Genomic DNA, 17,901 nt, shown 5'->3' with positions numbered 1-17,901 from the left:
TGTCTGTCTGTCTGTCTGTCTTTCTGTCTGGACATCTTTGTAGATGTATACATATATCTGTCTGTCTCGATATCTCTAAAGATGTATACGTCTGTCTGTCTGGGTATCTCTATAGATGTATACATCTGTCTGTCTGTCTGTATATCTCTATAGATGTATACATCTGTCTGTCTGTCTGTCTGTCTGTCTGGATATCTCTAAAGATGTATACGTCTGTCTGTCTGTCTGTCTCGATATCTCTATAGATGTATACATGCGTCTGTCTGTCTGTCTGTCTGGATATCTTTGTCTCTTCGTAGATATATACATATATCTGTCTATCTGGATATCTCTAGATGTATACATCTGTCTGTCTGTCTGTCTAAATATCTCTGTAGATGTATATCTATCTGTCTGGATATCTCTTTAGATGTAGACATCTGTCTGACTGTCTGTCTGTCTGTCTGTCTGTCTGGATATATCTACAGATGTAGATATGTGTCTGTCTGGATATCTTTGTAGATGTATACATCTATCTGTCTGTCTCGATATCTCTACACATGTATACATGTCGGTCTGTCTGTCTGTCTGTTTCGATATCTCTATAGATGCATACATCTACCTGTCTGTCTTGATAGCTCTATACATGTATTCATCCATCTGTGTCAATATCTCTATAGATGTAGACATCTATCTATCTGTCTTCCTCGATATCTCGTTAGATCTGTCCGTCCGTACAGAGAGATAGTGTTCCCATCCACTAAACTGAAGGGAGTAACTCAGGGCAGGGGATTCAGGAGGAATGCTGATTTGGTACAAGGCAAACCTTGTACACTCAACAGAAATAATCAGAAAAGGCGAATTTTCAATTTGGCTCAAGGCTTAGGTTGTCACAACAGATAAAGATATTTTCATGTGTGTGGCATATATCCCTCCATCAGAATCTCATTATAATGAAAATAGTCTCTCCATTCTCCAAGATGAAATAAATCACTACCAGGCCCAAGGAAGCGTATCTGCGGTGACCTTAATGCCAGGACAGGCATAGAACCGGACCATACCTGGCCACATCAGCATTCCCCTCCTTTCACCTCCCCACAGGAACAACTTTGACAAAACTGTCAACAAAAGCAGGCACCAACTCTGCAGCTATGTCAAACACTGGGATGGTCTGCTTCGTCGGGACTCCTACGGCCACTATTCTCACTACAGACTGCTCTCCTCTTTGAAATAGCACAGTAGATTATAGGATAACAGACCTATACCTGTCCTGTCTGAGAGCGTTCACAATCAGCCCCCTGACACCTTTATCTAATCATTGTAAAATTACACTCTACATTAGAAAAACATTAAGGGACCCTCAGAACCCAGTAAATTGAATTATATGAAACCTTTTAGAGGGACAAACGATAGCAAGGAGAACTACCAGAAAGCATTCAGACAACAAACAATTCAATATTAGATAGACAGACAGCAAGATGGCAAGATAGAAAGCTAGATAGAGCTTGTGTGAAGAAGGAAAAGTGAATGTGCATAATTCATGTTTGTGTGCGCAGCTCTACTTCATTGCCTCTGTGTAAAGATTTATGAGAACAGCCTCTATGAAGCATTACACAGCAGTGCTAAGAGCACCATGCAGTCTGCAGTCTAATATCTAGATGCATCGCCATCAATCAGTCTGACTAATAGTATATCCATGCTCACTTAATCCCATCCATTTCATTAGGCTGTACTGTTAAATGTAGTCTGGTCTTGTATGAAGCAAACTTGATTTTTAGCATTGTGTTCTTTTAGATAAAAGGCGTGACAGTATGACTGTGTTAACATTGATAAAACAACATGTACACCAATATTTAAAAGTCATTTCTTCCAAAGCAACACAGAGAACCCATTAAAATAGTATATCCAGCTGAGGAGTCTCACGAATCTGTGTTGTAATTGGCTGGTTATAAAGTGAAGATGTGGAGGCCTATATTCATTTTCCTCTGCTTGGCTGACTTTGGTGACTGTCTGGCTGATTCGGTGCCTTGGCTGAGTGGCCACAGTGTCCCTATCTGACAAGCCTAATGACTCGGATTCTTCATTTGACACAAAAGAGAAATTGCCTCCTGCCAGGTTGATTTCTTTGCCTGAGTCATCGGTCACACTCGAACTATCTCTGTCTGTCTACACTATTCAGAGACGGGTTTTAAAATAAGAACTGTGATGTTCTCGCTGGTTTCACAGAGGCGGCTGTCTGACTGCCTCTGTAATTTACTGAGAGATTCTTCGTTTGATTTACTCATGTCAAACTATCTGCATGGCCTAATCGACCATAGGTGTGTCTTGGGTGTGTGCACCCAAAGGCCCACCATGCCACTGTGCCCTCTTCAAGAGAAAAGAAAACCATGATCACAGTAACATCCACCCCATGTTCCCCATGTTTATGCCCTCATTGTAACCTGGTATATTGACAGTTGTTAATATAACACACTAGACCCTGATCCCTTTGAGACTGAGTCCCTAGAGGAGTGACTAGAGGTCCTGATCCAGCCATGGTTGTCTATTCACATGCACTAATTTAATTTTCTGCTTATCTATCAATATTAATCAACTGTTTATTTCCGACAAGAGGAGGAACACAAGACATGAAGCTCCACTGATGATGAGGTGAGTGGGGGCAGAGATGCAGCCACCTGTCAAAGAGTCAACCTGGAAGTTGTAAAGCAGTGGATCTGCAAGGCACCATCAAACCAGGAAATTATGACTTTGTATATCTTCTGTTTACATTTTCCTTCTATGTCTCATTAGTGTGTGAGCCAGTTAAGCATGTTTGTTTTTGGTTTATCCTGTTGTCACATATTATATTTGTTCTGATGTCACAGAAGTTCATACAGTAGGTTAGGGTTGCAGCAGTATACTGGTTTTAAGGTATACGGTGATATTAAATTTGACAGTGACCATACCATGTACATTTGCTTATCTACAATATTGGAAAAAATGCAACTGGACAGAGAATCTACACTTTATTTTATTTATATTCAAAAGGGAGACTTTTTACACAAACCTCTATGAAAAAAATGGTTTCATGTAGGGTTGCAGTGGTCAACTTTATTTTACTTTTTACACAAACTTTCGATAAAAAAATGGTTTCAAGTTTCAAATACAGTAATATAGCAAAATTCAAGCAAAATAACCCCTCTGTTTTCATTTCTTTAAGGGTCATTTTGACCTAAAATAATTAGCATATTTCTGTAATACTGTGATACTGTGAAACTGCAATATATCTTGACAGTTATCCTACTGTGAACATCTCATACCGATGCAAACCTACAGTAGGTTTATGTATATTTTGAGTAATATTTATTAGAGGCAAGGAAAAAAAAAGATTCTCTCTCCCATGAAAGATTATGTGTCGATGCAGAAAAGTCAATAATTACCAATTTAAAACCCAATTCTCGACATAATGATCACCTGGAATAAATTGGTAAGATTGGGCTGTGCGTTCTTATGGCTGAACCAAATGGATGGGAAACATAATGGATGTAAACATGTGAGCTATCCATCTGAGCGAGACAACTTAACGACCTAAGTTAACACTAACTGATCTCTTGTATACTATACACAGACATAATATCAGTGTCCATTTGTATGCAGATGATACTCTACTATCTACGATCTATTTAAGCTGTGATCCAACAAATAACTATCAAAACATGATTAACCTGCTAAACTGCCTTCGTGACATTCACAAGTGGATGTAACAAAATTTCCTGCAGCTCAATGCTGACAAGACAGATATTGATCATGGGACAAGATAGTGCAAACGTTTAAATATCAAACAGTCTTGGCTCTCTGTCCCACTCAATAACTACACATTGAAGAAATCTTGGTGTCAGTTTTGATCAAACCTTCAGTTTAGACAAACATGGTAATTCAGTAGTTCAATCTGGCTTCCACCATCTCAAAAACATCTCCAGGATCAGATCATTCCTTTCCAACAAACATCTGGAAACTGTTCTTCATGCATTCATAACCAGTTGGTTAGATTATTGCAATTCCTTGCTCTTTGGCATCAGTAAAAAAAAAAACAACTCTCGCACCTCCAGCTCATCCAAAACTCTGCTGCCAGAATCTTGACTTAGACTAGAAAACACTACACTGGTTACCTGTTGCTTTTACAATTGATTTTAAGAGTATTGATTACTTACAAAGCCCTGAGAGGCCTTGCTCCAAGTTATATAACAGATATTCTATTGCCCCATGTTCCCTCTCGCACCCTGAGATCCTCAGATGCATCTTTTCTTGTTGTTTCAAGGTCTAGATTAATTCACAAAGGTGACAGAGCCTTTGTAGTCAGAGCTCCTTGACTTTGGAATGACCTGCCCGAGGTGATCAGAGCTGCAAACTCAGTCTCATCTATTAAATCACTTCTGAAAACCTGTTTGTTCAAAATGGCCTTTTGGTGAATTTAACTGCTGTTATGTGTATTCTGTTTTTATTACTTTGATCTTGTTTTATTTGCTTTGTCCTTTATTCGGTTTTGTAAAGCACTTTATAACTGTGTTTTGAAAGGTGCTATGTAAATAAAGTTTATTATTATTATTATTATTAACTGAGTGTGTGTAACCACAGATGGATACAATCCAACAACACAATCCCATGGCCTAAAAACTAGCGTATGGAAGCATTTTAGCATCTATGAAATTAAACGAAAAATGAACCTTGACAAGAGCTACATGGTGTGCAAGGAAATGAATCTGTTGACTTTAATTACAGATCATTACCAATATACTATATTTTAAGTAGTCACACAGTGTATAGAAATCAAAAATGTTAATTATAATCACAACATAGCCCTTTGAATCAGAATCGAATTGTGAGGTGCCTACAGATTCAGACTCCTAGTGTTTACATTCCCTATATTTTTTATTTTAATAGTAGAATACAGATACACATAATATTCAGATAAATGCCTCCTAATAGTCGACCAAATGTTAGTCGACCAGAAAGGTCATTAGTCGCTTAATTGCAGGGGAAAAAAAGTGAAAATCTATTACGAACATCTTGTCAAGATAAATCAAAACCTAAATGACTGGACCATGTGAGAATTTAATTTGAAAGGACAGACACAGGAAGTGGCCACGCTCAGCAGTCAGACAGGAGTCAGGTTAATTTCCAGGGCTGGTACCTGCAGTTATTCCACAGGCTAGTTAATAACATGTCGGGCAGGAAATCCAAAGTGTGGGATCATTTTGAGAAGGTGAAGGACGAACCCAAGGTGATATGTAAACTCATCTTCATTGGTCGACTACAAACATGACGTATCATCTGAAACATGGAAGTAGCTACATGCCCATTAGCCCACAGCGTCATTAACAGGCAGCTCGCTCAGTGTGTGACGTGCACTTGTAGATAAAATATAGGCCTATATTAATGAAGGTTCATTAGTACAGTTTTGTATTTCTCTGTAATGTAGCACAGTGTTAACAATGTTACTGATACTATTTTTTCTTACATCTTCAACTCAAACCATTGTGTTGCCCCGCCCAAAATATATCATTTAATAATTAAATTAGTATGTAGACATGCGGGCGACTAGTCGACTAATGGCCCTAAATGACGACTATTGGTCCACTAGGAAAATCCTTAGTTGGGGGCAGCCCTACATACTATATCCTTTTTAAAAATGATGACAGGAGCTAGTGTTGCGAGGCTGTGTAGTAACATGGTGTGACAAAAAAAATCTATCTGTGGTAAGATGTAAATGTTTGGAGCTTTTGACTGTGTTATATCCTGTGTCATTGTGTTAATAAGAGTAAACCATCTGGCCATGATTGTAAGTCCTGTATAAGAATAACCTACCATGCTGTTTCTGATTTTAAATACTCAAATAAATCCTCATTTGCAATTTTGCCTGCCTCCTCCAATTTTGACTTGTGAGTGTACTACTTGATTAAATTCAACACAAGACGAAACAGACTCTTCAGTGGCCTTGGAACATGGAGTACACTGAAAGAGCCGCTACATGGTCCAAATAACCAATGTGCCAATAGATGAAGGACAGAAAGTCTGAATTTGGTATAAACAAATTAATGGCTGACCAGTGATACCCTCCAACATACTATCATCCCTAGCCATTTAGTGCTAGTCGACAATATTTGAACTGCTAAGAGGCAAATATAAACACAAACAGGGACGTCCCTCTGCTACGCTCAGTTGGCTGTCTGACCAGTTTACTCATTACATGTCTGGCTCATATTCTGGCTCGCTAATGACTCTGATTCAGATTTGGACCATTAAGCGCAAACATGTTGATGTGTATTCTAGATTTTATCATAGTGATAAACAATCAGTAAACAGAGAGAAGGAATACTGCAGCAGCCTGCACGTTTAAGGTGTACCATCCCTATCTGTCAAAAGTTTCCAAGGTGGAAAGCGCTGGTGCCAGGCCGCAGACAAATTGCTCTGCATGACTGACCTGTCAGCCAGCACAGTTCACTCACAATTTGGCCCGCCTCATCCCCATCTATCTCGCCCTAATGCACAACACGGGGTGCCTGAAGCTTAAAGCGCACTGGGTCTGGCTCCAGACGGCAAGATAAATAAAAACAACGGTGTCACTCCCTCTGGCTCTCTGGCTAACCAGCCATATCGATGACATCTCTCTCTGTGAGGCCTTAAGCTCTAAAAAACAGCAGGGTGATTTTACACTTACAGACTAACCGTGACTTGATGCCTGAGAATAAACCTCAGTTTCAGACATATAGTCTAAGAGAAGGCTTGAAACATGGTCATAAAACCAGCTCACTGATATCCTGCTGACTAATTCCTCATCGAGAATCTCCAATGCCATGAAATATTGGTGACACTCGGAGATAATGGAGGAAGGAAATATTGCCAGTGGTTGCCAGAGACATCCCCCCTCCCAACAGTATTGTCTCTATCGATCCCATTTGCTAATCTCCATCCTAACTGCAGTCAGTTTTGTCGTTCTCGAGTATCTAAGAAAGCTTTCTATACAGCATCACTGCACAAAAAACATGTGCCTGGTCTGTTATGACAGAATTCAGTATCCATCTGTCTTGGGATCACAGTGACTGGAGAAAAATGCATCTGCCGTATATCATTAGCACCACATACAGTATCCACATCTCTGCCGTCACTCTCTGTAACCTCTCCACTTCCTCTCTGGTTTTCCCCATCTCTATCCTCCCAGTCAGCGCAGGGACTTGTTTGTCAGCGTATCCTGCTTGCCAGCAAATGAGTGTAGTCCCTGTTGTGTGCGCTGCTCACTGTGTTCAAACAATCCGCTGACAATTGATGGTCCTTTTCATTTCATCGATTCCACCTTCACCTGTTACCCCTCTCCACATTCTCAAGTGTATTTCCTCCCCTTCACTCTCTGACTGTCTGTTTTCTCTTTTTCTCAGTCTCTTCTCAAAGGGTCGGCCTTAGAGTACTTTGCCATGGCAACCGAATGGATAAACTCCCTGAACTCCCGTGTTTGTCCGCCAACAAGTTTTTCAGTCTTACAACAACTTTGACCTCTCAGATGTGCGCTGCATGTGCCACAGTGAGGTTGTGAAAGGCCTATACTGATACCAGAATCTTTTTTCCTTCATATTATAAAGTGGTGATAGTTTTTTGCTTTAACTTACTATGAAGTAAATGTTAATTGCACAATGTAACGGCTATAGAATGATGACACCATTGCCGTTTAGATTGGCTCCCTATGGGCCTCACTTTCACTATGCAATTCTGTTACAAGGTACGACCTTTTAAGGCTCAATTTACAGCACATAGGAAGTGCGTCAACCTTTGCAGAAATAACACAGGAAGAGCATAGCGCTTCTGTTTTCCCCAGTGGCTATCTGCAGCTATTCCCAGTTACCAAAGAGTGTCAATGTTAGTACTTCACGGTTATTATCCCCAGTAGGTGAATAGGGGTTTAATGATATATTGAACTAGACTGATGATGAATGATCCAATGTCATCGATGCATGTCGTCAACTTTAGATACTCCTTTATTTAGACATTTCCATGGCACGTTTGTGTCACCTTTTCCTACCAAGCACAACTCCTTTCAAAACATTCAAACAGTCTTAGCAGCCTAGCACCAGGCAGACAATGGCCAGCAGTCAAGACAAAGACAATGGGGATATCGTATCCTGGCAGACTTTGTGATATCACCAAATATCGTATTGCTGTCCAAAGAACCATGATGCCAACAATAATACTATTTTGAGATGTGTGCAGGGTATATGCAGGAATCCTGAGGTTAATTTCAATACCTTTTTAAGACTTTTTTAAGACCTTCCAAAAAAACCTTAAGACCTCATCGCCACTTCAAGCTGTCGTTAGCAGCAACACTCTCTTTCTTTAACTTACTAAACAGTTGTAGTTTGCAGTTAAATCTATGGAGCACAAACACACAACAGAACTCAGATAAAATGAGAAGGAATAAAGCTTGAAAGAATAAATTAAACCAAAGGCAGGTTTATTAAAATACACCTTAGGTCATAACAAGTAACACAGCTCTACAGCTCAACATCAGCTATTCAAGGCCAACTTGCTGAAAACAACAACCTTATGGCTAGCCCCCTGCATGTGGGATTTAGGGCTGACCCAAAAAATTCAAAGCTTCAAAGCTGTGTTTTTTGGAGGGACCTTGAACGCAACACTAATCATGCTGTCTGTTTACGGTTGTTTTTTTTCCCCGTTAGCCATATGTAAACTCAAAGAACAAGAAGCAATGTCTGTTAGGCATAAAAGATTTCATGTTCCAGTTCGTGTTTTTAATTGATTGATTGTTTTTGGTTGGTTATTAAAAAAGGAAAACATCTCCGACAAGGAAATAGAAAGCCCGACGTGCAATGAATGGAGACCTATTATCCTGCTTGAACACAGACGACTAACTTCTTTCAACAATGTGACTCAAAATAATGATAAAATATATTTTATTGATGTAAAATAATATGCTGATGGTGACAATTTCCACTGGTCTGGTGTCAGTGACACATGCTGCTCTGAGTCGCGCATCTGTCTGTTTGCGCTGCAGTGCGCGCCGAGGGTTTTAATTTAGTGTTCAATCAAAAGGTAAACACTACTTATCAGCAACCAGAAGTGCTTTTTTGTTTGTGAATATTTTTATCTTAATTCTAGCGTTGCAAGAAACTACCCTTTCGCCATAATTTTTAAGTTATTAACTTTTTTGGACTTTTTTTTTCGCTCAGCCCCCACCCCAAGTGGCAGTCAGAGTGTGTCTACCTACACATCGTTGTTTGTAATAGTCGCGAGGAGGAAAATAAATTATACATTAATGGATACTTTTTGTCAAAGCTTGAAAGCCAGGAAAATGTAATACTTGATAAAATTGCAATTAAGACTTTTTAATACTTATTAAGGGCCTTAATTTTCCGACATTTGATTGATCAACTTTTAATACTTTTTAAGACCCCGCGGACACCCTGGCTTGGGGGGGGTTACAGTTACTTCAGTTTTTCCTCTTTCTCTTATTAACTGAAGTAATTTTTGATTACATCGAATGGGGATCCAAATGTACATTTTGTGCGAAAAACATGGGCTTTTTATTAGTAACATTGTTTTGTTGCCAAATTTTACATTGGTAAACTACAACTATAAAAATAAAGGATGTTTTGCTGCCTCTCGCAGCAGCTGGAGTCTGAGAATTCATTAGGTTGACTGACGGCAACTTTTAAGGTGGAATGTTTACTTGTAATGTTATCCGACATGCAATGAATGGAGACTGGTGAGTTGACGACGTGAATCCATCAGCACACCTTAAATTTCAATATAACAACTTTGACTATTACTTTTTTAGTTTTTATTTTCTCTGTTGGACAACACAGACTTTTTGTAATGAATGGACCTTCAAGCTTTTGAAAATAAGTATTAATTTTGACCAGATTATGTGAACAACATATATTCTAATCCTTACCTGGAGATAAAAAAGCATCACGGAGCGCCTGTGGGCTCCTGCCGGCTGCACTTGCCCGAGAATGTAACCCGCTATTTTTAAACATACCATCAAGAGAGACTCTCACTGCAGCCTGTTTTATTTTGTTCTGAAAATGTCGGCATGCAGCTTTGTTCTGCGGACGATAAACAAGGTGCAGTCTTCTCATCTATGTCACCAGTAATGAGGAAATACAGTAAGCGCTGGACGGAGCAGTGAGTGACGACAACCCCGCCCACATTTAAGTGTACCGTTTGTCTGCAGGGTTACTTTTGGTTCCAAAGGTACCATACTGAAAGTGTCTGGTGGAAACGAGGCCATTGGTTTTAAAAAATACAAAGGCATAAAGGCAGAGCGTAAACAAACAAATGCATGTTGTCTCAGTGAAAGTTCAGTAATGACTTTATAAGCTTTCAACTAATGATCATATTTCACAATCAACTAATAAGACACAATAATACCAGTGTAATTTTATCTTCTCCTGTCTCACTGATGACCATTTATGTGTTTACCACAGTTTAAATTTCCTAATGCCTGTTAAATTCAACGCTTGCTGCCTCCTTTAAGTCTTATTTCAGCTTGTGCACACACTGTTTACTGGTGCCTTGATAGAAGTCATCATGCTGAAGACCACATGTCTGGAGGGTTTGGCAATTTTAGCTCTGGAGGAGGTGAGGAGTAAAATACGGGGTTAGTTTTCCACGACCTGTGGTAGCTGTTTTTACTGAAGACCACTCTACACAGAGGGGACCGATACAATGAGGGAAAGGAAGGAGGCCTGTTACGGGGGATAATTGGGACAAAGCCTCGGAGACATGCAGTGATTTCCTCTCAATCAGCGTTACAGAGTGGAACTACTTTGTGCATCTGCTAAATGACTGACTGATTGTCAGCGCAACAGAGTGTTTCTTTCTGCTGTTTTAATGGCTTTTAAAATGCCCATGATTTTCAAAGCTGAGGCAAACTGCCGCAGACTTCACACAAATATTTAAAGATGAGAGCGTAAACAAATGCCAGGTATTATCTCACCATCCATGATGATAATCTGCTCTTTAGAAAGTTTCTTTTTGCGGCTTAGACACGGCAGCTTTAAATGTGGTCGCTCTCGGCTCTGTCTGTCCTTGACTGTCAATATAATAAAGTGATGTTTGTGTATTTTGTCTGGGAAGTGCTCAAAATTACAGGAGATGGAGTAAACGGGCAGAAAAGAGCTCAACTACCGATAAACCTGAAGGGAATAAACCGCAGTCACGAATTTATAGCAGTGATCGGATTACATTGTAATGATAATGATCAAGGCCGCCCACCTCCCACACACACTGGCCCTCCAGTCTCTCTCTGTCTGTCCCAGTGCTTTGTCTCCTCTCTTTCCCCTCCCTTTAGTGCCAGTTGAGCCAATAACCAGAGATGCATGTGTGTGTGTGTATATATGTGTGTGTGTGTGTGTGTGTGTGTGTCTGTGTGTGTGTGTGTGTGCTGCTGACAGAGACAAGAAAAGGATGCAATGTGTGTCTGTGTGTGTGAGGTCCTGATTATATTAGCCTTTATACGCAGGCAGGTTCACTGACGTCAGTGCCGAGCACATCTGATGGAGAAAGGGGCGGTGGGGGTTGATCGGCCATTCATAAATATAAAGGCTTATGATTGTGTGTATGTGTGTGTGTGTTGCTGCTGCATGAGTCACACCTATATTTTACAGTAATGGGGTACTAATGACATCACCAAATGCTAAGTATTTATCTGTCATAAAGAAATCTTTCATGCGTGATTCCAAACGGGCGCATCAACATCACCGTCCCCAAAGACACATCCATTCTCTCTAGTGTCTGACTTGTACCTATTACACGCACACAAGCATTTAGTCAGCATCCATCATCCCTAATAAAGATGAATGAGAGACCAGTAGCATTTCATAAACACTGCAGTTATACAGTGACTCTGTATTATAAGCTTTCTCTCCATTGTTCTGACTTGCGAATTAAAGGCTATAACTGATATTTTTACACTAAAAATCTTTCAGATGACAATATGAAAACAGTGTCACAATGTAAAAGTGGTCACTTAATGTAACGAACCTACAGAAAATCCTTTACAGAGAAGTTTCAGCTCACTGTTCAGCAGTCCGGCCCACTGTTTCACTCCACTTGCTCTCAAAGCATCATTTTCTTGCTGCACCAGGCAGCTGTTTTTAGAGAAATAGCTCTACAAACCGACTGTATACCAACATCTGCTCAGCACCAAACAGCAGATAGACACAGTTAGCGAATAGATGTTGAGCATAGCGGAGCAATTAGCAGCTAAATGGGCAGATATTTCCCTCAGGAGTTGGTAAAGACCAAAAGCAGAACTAAAAGATAATGAATATTGGACTTACATTCACCAGGTGGACACAAGCAGGACTCCAAAGGAATGCTGATGTTGCTTCCTTACTGCTGGACGTTTAGAGAAGAAACTGTTACATATATAAACTTAAACAATATTTGTATGTCCATCTTGTTTTCGCTGCCCCCAAGTGGCCACAAAACAAAAAGAAACAGTGATTACTTAAAGCGAGGCTTTCTCACTTTTGAAAGAGGAGATAGCATATAATATTTTTTACAAATTAAAAACTGAATTCATAAGAATTAAAAATGCACCCCTGCTACACTCAGCTTCTAGATCTACAGCCTTACTTGATCTGGTATTACCAGTTAGCTAAGGGTGGCTAATGTTAGCTAATGTTGAAACTTACATTGCTGAACAGAAACTCAGTTTATGTACAGTGGCCACTTTTCAGCAGTTACATAAAGTTAACCCTTTGAAACCTGGAGCAACATAATTTTTCTTGTGCTGCTTTCAGATGCCTTTCGCAAGTATTGTAGCCTTTGAACCCTGAGCTAATTGGTGCGTTTCCTCTTAGAAACATGGGGAAAAAGGCAATGAGCAACTTGGTAAGACATGTCCCACAGAATACAAAAAAAAAAACAAACAAACAAAAAAAAAAAGATAAAATAAAAAATTTTAGAAAATTATATAAAAATAAAACGGGAAAAAGACAAAGCTAGCAAGAAAATATATATTATTTAATATTTAAATTTATTTTTATTACATATTCAAAATTATGGTGAATTATTAGAATTTTTAAACACTTTTTTTTTTTTTAACCTTTTTTTTAAACTGATTTTCTATTTTTTAATTTTCTCTTTTTACTAATTTCTTGCAATTTTTTTTAGGTAATTTCTTCCTCTGTTGCTCATTGCCTTCTTCCCATGTTTCTGTAAGACATCAAGGCAATTTGCTCAGGTTTCATATGGTTAAATAGACTTAAATAGTTTAGAAATAGTTTTTAAAAAAAGATTGAATTATTTTGTTATGCTGCTGGGGCTTAGAGGCTGATAAAGACTACAGCTTTCTCCCTCATTTACTCTCGCCTCTCCACCATTATTACCCCATAAAGGCAGAAAATGCCCAGAAGATAATAATTTTTAAAAACACTGTGTTTTTTCTTGTGGATTCAGAAACTCTTTCAGACACTGAATCAGAAAAATAACATCTCCTCAAAGTGAAAAAATATTCAGCTGAAGTAAACAATAACAAAAACTGTCACTGTAACGTCCTAGTGAAGACACGGTCAGGCTATTTGTGCCCACTGTCACTGCTGAGGTGCCCTGGAGCGCGGGGCAAGTCACTGCACCTCAAGCTGCTCTGGTGGTGTGGCCCTGTGTGACTCCGAGTTGTCTGATGTGAGACCTGGAAGTCTTGAGGGTGTGTGTGTGCGTGAGTGTGAGGGATATGCAGGAAGACAAACTGCAGTAGCTAAATTGGTCAGTTATATAATTCTCTGGTTCTTCTTATTATTGTTGTTGTTGTTTTCACCCTCCCATCATCACCATCATCATTTTTTTCTTCTTCCTCCACTGTTCTGGCTAAAACTGCATTTGTCTGTCAGCCCCTCCAGGATGCGATCGCAACAATTAATGCAAATTCAACCTACCCTCGTGAGCTCTGTGCGACCTTGCGTGTCTGTTCAATCACTGCAACCAATCACTGTAGGTTCCTGTGAGTTTCACCACATATAGCAGCCCCCTGCCACACTTACTTCCTTGTCTCTGCTTGTGAAATTTCAGACATAAAATGCGTAAATTTCTCACATTTACCGACAAAAATAACGGTTACAGACTGTGCAAGGCCACTCCCTGATGTTCTACAGGAAAGCTGTAAACCACATGCAGTGCTGTGGTTGGACACAAACAAAAGTCACTGATTTTACAGACACTTCTCTGCCACCAAACACAAGTAAATGGCTAAAATGCACTGACAACTAACATGACAAATCACCATGACAGAGGCTGTTTTATCCAGATGCTCTGCAAAGAATCAAGGTGAGTTAGGTTTAGGTAGTACTAGACAATTTGTGATTTATACGACACTAACAGACACAGACTGGCCAATCATAACGTAGCATCAGGCCGGCTCAGACCAGGGTCCGACAACAACACTAGCTTCTAACTATCTTTGTCTTTTTAACCTGTTGTTGCTGCTGAGTCAGTTTGACATCCTGGATATATCCTTCAAACACAGACTGTAGACCCCTCTGTCTGCTTCTCTCTGGAATCACTGTTTCATTTCTCCAAAAATATGATCATATCTCTTCAGGGAGTGCAGTTAGTTACAGTGTGGGCTCCATGCTTACTCTGACAGCTTGTTTGTCGGACCATCACAAAGGGGCGGGGCCTAGCGGAAGGTCAATGTAAGACTGCAATTTTTTAGAAAAGCTGCTGTAAAATCAGGCATTTTAGGCCGCGACAATACCCCAAAAAAGCCTGCAAAATCCTGGGGCGACTGTTTCGTTCCTCTGTCCATCACACTGTATGTCCAGCTTATGGATTTTGTGTTTAGTGCTATTGTATTTTGAAGGATTTAATCTTAATCCCTAAAGTTTTCTCAGTTATTTCCTGAGTTTTCTGGTACTAGTTGACCCAGCATGTCTTAACAGATCTGAATTACCTACTGTGCTTTAAAACGTATCCCACTGTTTCATTTTTTGTTCTATTACAATAATTCTCCTCTCACAATGGAGTCCCTTTCTGTGTCATAAATATGCTGCTTTCCGACAAAACCCCACAGCTCCAGCCTGCAAACACAACCTCCATCTAACCAACCTCCTTTATTCCTGTGCAGCTGTCTCTTATGGTAAGTAATAGGCACCTGTTGAGCGCTGACAGCGCCATAAAGCTTGAGCACATTAGCCAGCGATCTGCTGATGACTGTTTTCAGCACCACGGACAGCACGTCATCACAACTGGGTATGAGGGACGGGGAGGAAAAAAAAAAGAATTAAGGAGGAGGGGGGGGAAAGAGAGACAGAGAGACAAGACCTTATGGCAGATAGAGAGAAAAACAGAGGCAGAGAGAGAGAGAGCTGGCCATGTCATCAGGGATTAGCCCAATTCCACAGCTTGAGGCTTTCAGCGTCTGAATGCTCTTGTCCTCACAGAGACACACAAACACATCCAGCGGCACAGTATGTTGCCTCACTGTTTTTGTGGGGCCAGAGATGGATAGATAGAGCATTGTGTGCCATAATAAAATCTGTCATCACATCAGATACAGATTCAGCCTTTGCACAAATCTTATTTTAGTATCATGAGGACCAACAGCAGCACAATAAACTCTACACCTCATGGAAGATCTCTCTTCCCTGAGCACAAAGACAGTAAGTTTCACCATCCTCCCCTCCTCTCCCTCTGACACACCTAGACACAGTCCACAGGAACAATAACCACACATGCTCTCACCTGCAAAACCACTTAATTACACGTCCCACCCTCTGTGAGTCGCGTCCCAGCCGCCCCTCTGTCTCCTCCTGCACTCTTCCCGACCCTCCAAACGGAGCCTGCTGCAGCTCTAGTCCGGTGGGAGAAGCGACACCCGCCCTAAACTCTCTCTGCCTTCCTCTTCCTCACGCAAACACGCGCACCGTTAAGGTGAGCTGCGCATACAGGAAGGGACCCGACATTTCCGTCCGCCCCGCCGGACTCACCGAGCATCACCTCTGTCTGCGAGGACGCGCGGTTTCCGCCGCGTTATGCGCCATCGCGCGTGAAAAAAAAAACTGCACAAAGGAAAGACAACAAAAAAGGGAGGAGGAGGAGTGAGGAAGGGGAGTCAGTAGCAGAGAAGGGTGGAGGGCTGAGATTACGAGCGGGATGAGAGGAGGAGAAAAGTGGAGGAAAAACACTCACTGTGGCACGGCCGGATTAAAGGATGCCCATGTCAGATGCGGCAGTCGGTCACCAGCATCAGCAGCAGCATCTCTGGGCTGCGCGGTGCATCAGCGGGAGACAGCGCGGGGAGGGAGGAGGAGGAGGAGGAAATGGAGGAGGAGGAGGAGGGAGGGAGGGTGAGGCTGATGATGTAAAAAGCTTTAAATCATTCAGGAGCCCGCTGCACGACATGTGACCGCCGACACGGTCCATTATTCATCCGGTTTGTTTCCTGATCGCCCTCGACCGGCCGGGAGGCACCGAGCTGACCGGACGTCGTCCATCCAGCAGCCCACCCCCGTGATCCACGGGTCCAAGCATGACACGAGGATTATCACTAATGTGCCCACAATACCCCATACTACTTTGTATACAACAATGCATAGTACTTATTGAATATTTCATGTACTTTTTAGTTATATTGGTTTTATTGTTATTGTTATTTTTCTCTTATTTCTCCATATCTGATATTAACATGTTAAAAAGTCAGTGGATGATTCATATTCATAAATGCATGTATTTTAGCATCCCAGCTGACAAAAGAAAATGAGGGCACTGTTGCATATTTCAAAAGTATCATATCAACATTTCTAAAGTGATATAACATGACTTTGGAAAGCAAGTGCCACACACACTCATACACTCTGGCTCCATATACCTAATCATCATCAGTGTGACAAAAGTGTAGTCCATATAATATCAGTGCATGTGTCTCAATATGTTTGTTGATCTTGAAGAAGGCCCAAAGCCCGAAACGTCATCATAATAAAAGAAATGCATATGGAGCCAGTGTGTGACACTCATTTTCGACAATCAAGTGTATCGCCAGTGAGCAGCACCTTGTTATAATTCTTGGTGTGCATTACTTTTATATTTTAAATATGTGCTGACTGTCATCCCTCGACAGCTGTCAAAACAACAACATTGGTTTGTGTTTCCAGCAGCTTTTTAAGCAACAATTGCGAGTTTTTTTTGGGACCAGTTGCTGTTTTTTGACAGATACCACAGTTTTTGTTGCCAGTATAGTGGCATGAAAAGCGGTTGTTTTATTACCGAGTTAGTGCTGCTTTTTTTTTTGCCAACACATTCTCCCTCCGACCTCGTCATATATCAGCATTTGGTCATGGACTTTCCACGTCCAAATGCGATGGGAAAGGTACCCATGGTGAGTTGGGTTTTGATGTTGTGGGACACTTTGTCAAGTTCTGCCTGTTACATGCATCGTCTTCTTTCAAAATACACTTCGGTTTTTAAAGGAAATTTAACGTTTACATACAGTTTCTTTCAAAATAAATGACCTACATCCATGAATTGACTTTTTTTACCTCTTAAACAACCAAAGCTCGTGGTTAGGTTTAGGAAAAAAATAACAGGGTTTGGTTTTATAATATTACAGGACGCGAACACCACTCTGCCAGGTGAAAGTCAGTGTTCGATGTTAAACTCTAATGGCAACCAGCTGTGTATTATGCTGATGTTACAGGATGGCTTGTTTCTGGGGGAGTGACGCTGGAAGTCACTGCCGAAGCACCAGATTTTAATGACTTTGGAGTGAGACCGGGTCGTTTTTGGCGAGATATTACAGCTTTTTCTGCTGGGAAAGTGGCATGAAAAGTGGTTGTTTTTTCATGAGAGATCACTGTGTTTCTTACCAGGTAGTGGCGCAAAGAGCAGTTGTGTTTTACCGAGACAGTACTGGTATTCCTGGTGAGATAGTAA

General features: G+C 40.8%; 1 protein-coding gene across 1 annotated transcript in view; it reads right to left on the bottom strand.

The window, feature by feature from the left end:
* slc7a14a (solute carrier family 7 member 14a) overlaps positions 1-16,189 on the bottom strand; it is a 43,753-nt gene extending 27,564 nt beyond the window's left edge. Inside the window, exon 1 of the mRNA XM_033642652.2 lies at positions 15,715-16,189. The gene's annotated coding sequence lies outside the window, so the exon portion shown is untranslated. The remainder of the gene's footprint in view (positions 1-15,714) is intronic.
* Between the last annotated feature and the right edge of the window lie 1,712 nt (positions 16,190-17,901).

The sequence above is a fragment of the Epinephelus lanceolatus genome, chromosome 15 (assembly GCF_041903045.1).
Source record: "Epinephelus lanceolatus isolate andai-2023 chromosome 15, ASM4190304v1, whole genome shotgun sequence".
NCBI lineage: Eukaryota > Metazoa > Chordata > Actinopteri > Perciformes > Serranidae > Epinephelus > Epinephelus lanceolatus.
Note: the sequence above shows the minus strand (reverse complement) of the source record. Positions and strands in the feature narration are given on the sequence as shown.